At 49.4% G+C, this 2944-nt stretch overlaps 1 pseudogene; it reads right to left on the bottom strand.

Moving 5' to 3' along the window:
• Positions 1-646: 646 nt before the first annotated feature.
• Positions 647-2324, bottom strand: LOC105880447 (far upstream element-binding protein 3 pseudogene; annotated as a pseudogene).
• Between the last annotated feature and the right edge of the window lie 620 nt (positions 2325-2944).

Here is a 2944-nt window from a genome sequence, read left to right as displayed (position 1 = left end):
TCCCAACCCTCTTCCCAATAACATAAGAAAATAAAAACCTATTTGTTTAAAAAAAAAAAAATAGTTCAGTTTTTTAAAAAATGCAATAAAACCAGATAGCCAAGATACAAGAAATTAGAAGTAAAATGAATTTACACATTTCACAATTGAATTTACACATTTCACACTCCTAATTGTGTAAATTCACAAAATGAATTTACACAATTAGAAGTAAAATGAATTTACACATTTAAGAATACTTAAATACTGTTTAAAAATTTTAAAAAAGAATTTGTTACATACTACCTAAGACTTCCAAGCCACTTTCTGTTGCAACAGAAAAAACTGTAAATAAAAAGGACACAAAACGAAACGAAACAAAACAAAAAAACACCATGTTGAAATGTCACTGCTCTGAGGCACGTTCTGGTGCCTGAATTTGCAGGTATTGCTCCAAAAAGAATCCCAGAGCTTACACAAGTAACAAACACAAATAATGAAGCAAAAATGATCAGCAATTTTTAGTAACTAATTTCCCCGATTTTTAGGAAAATTCTGTTAATCTAAATATAGTGTTTCACAGAACAAAATAAAGGTTCTTCATCAAAAGGTTTGCAAATCTAAAAACCTGTTACAAATAGGTTTTCTTTCACAATGATTTGAGAGGAGAGGCCAGCCGAGAGCACACTGTTCTACTGCTCCTGGCTGTGGGCCTGAGCTTGGCCTAGTGTCTGCCCGTAGAAGGCCACCTGCTGCCTGTAGTACTCGGCCCAGGCCATGGTGTAGTCCAGTGGGGAGCTGGCCTGAGGGGCGGTGCTGGCGGCGTGACTCTGTGTTTTGTAATAGTCTTCCCAGGCCTTGCTGTAGTCGGGCTGGCTGCTCTGCGGCTGGCTCTGCTGGCTTGGGACCTGCTGTGTGGGCTGCTGCCATGCCTGGAAGGTGCTGCCCCAGCCCTGGGTCAAAAAGGCTGGAGGACCACTTTGATGAGGTGCGGCAGGCTGGCTGAAGGGACTCTGTCCAAAGGCCCCAGGTGCTCCAAGACTGGTCCCACCAACTTTCTCATCTATGAGATGCCTGGCCACCTCGATCTGCTGAGGAATGCCCCTGATGGTGAATATTCGCAGGTTGGGGTCGGTGTTGGGCGGGGGGTTCCGCTGAAGCTCCACATGTGCTCCTGACTGCTGATTTATGCTTTTGATGTTCTCACCCCCTTTGCCTATAACGAGGCCACACTTATCTGCAGGCACCGTGTATGCTATCTCTTGGACGCCACCAGGGGTTCCCACGCTCCAGTCACCACGGCCGCGGCCTCTTCCTCTGGCGACGGCCAGGCCTCCGAAGCCATCTCTTTCCTGGGCTGTAAGAATCAGCTCATTGATGATGTGTGCTGCATGCTGACACCAATCTAGAGGGCCCACGACCTGTGCAGCCCTCTCTGGACTGATCCCATCATCTGGTTTAAACTGAATCCTCACACCGGCATCATTCTGGATCTTTTTGATCATTTCCCCGTTTCTTCCTATAACAATCCCAACAGCAAACCTAGGCACGGACACCTCTATACTGCCTCCGCCCATTCGGGAGTTGAAATCACCACGTACACCTCGAAAGTCAGCCTGGTCTTTTCCCCGGATGATTTCCAGCACCATTTCTCTTGCTTGCTGCACTCTGAATGGGTCTCCATTCAGAAGAGGCTTGTCTGCTCCTGTGGGCAACGGGCCATCCTGGATCATCACCATCTTCACACCTGCCCGCTCCTGCAACTGCTTTATTGTCTCCCCTCCTTTGCCGATGACCAGACCCACTTTAGACGCAGGAATAAGAATCTCCTGGATTGTGCTGTTGCCGTCTACGTCATCATGAAAGCCAGGTCCATTCCGACAGCGGCCCACAATCTGCCCCAGGAGCCGTTTGGCTTGTTCAATACTTTCTGGGGTTCCGGTAAGTACACAGGGCCTCTCTGGAATCCTAGAACTCTCTGAAGCAATCTGAATTTTGCAACCAGATTCTGCTTGAATCCGTGAAATCTGCTCACCTCCCCTGCCGATAATAAATCCAACCATTTTATCAGGCACTTTGAATTCCTCTGTTATTACTGCCCTTTGATGTACCAAGGGCCCTAACTGGTTACCTACTCCGTCACCCAAGGGCCGTGTCTGTACTCCGTATCCATACACAGAGGGGCCCACTAGAGGTGTGGAATTATTCAAGTGAGGAATTGAATCAATTTTAGCAGCAATCTGCCGGACTCGGTGCAAGGCGTCCACGAAGCCCTCGGCCTTCATGCCCACCGGAGCGCTCTGCCCCTGCACCAGCTCCGCCATTGCCGGCCCCTCGGCCGCCGCCGCCGCTCGGCTCCCGGTCCGGCCTCCCCGCCTGTTGCTTCTTGAGTTATAATGAAATCACGAATCACCTGGGGATCTTGTGACACGTGGCCTCTGATTCAGAAGGTCTGGGTGGAGCCCAAGGTGCTGCCTTTGTAACAAAGCTCCAGGTGCCACTTGTGCTGGTGGTCCATGAAATAGTAAAACCCTGGGTAGAAAGCTCTAGTCTCTTTTATTGGTTCCAGAGTGACTTTTTCCCTCTGCAAACAGCCTAGTTGAATGGTGGACTCTTCCATTCCACTTTGCATATCCTGTGAGATGTGGTTTCTGCCAAATAAGGAGATCTCTGTGCTGAGACAGCTGGAAAAGCCACCAAGGAGCTAACTTCAGGGGACGCAGGAGGCTGGGGAGGGGCGCTTGCTCCCGGACAGGAGGCAGGCCGTCGGTCTACGACTACGCATGGATGTCTCCTGATTCTTCCCCTCTGCTCCTTAAGCAAGGACCGTGCACCTAGAATTCTAAGGCTGCTGCTTGTCTGGAGTCATATCTCTTGTTTTCTGGACCCTGGCGCAGGTGTGCTGCCTTCTGGACAAAACCATCGCACCTGAGCTCACCAAGTCCCTTTGACCATGGCCTTGGGC

This window comes from Microcebus murinus, chromosome 16, assembly GCF_040939455.1.
Source record: "Microcebus murinus isolate Inina chromosome 16, M.murinus_Inina_mat1.0, whole genome shotgun sequence".
In the NCBI taxonomy this organism is placed as follows: domain Eukaryota; kingdom Metazoa; phylum Chordata; class Mammalia; order Primates; family Cheirogaleidae; genus Microcebus; species Microcebus murinus.
This window is presented reverse-complemented; position numbering and strand designations above follow the sequence as displayed.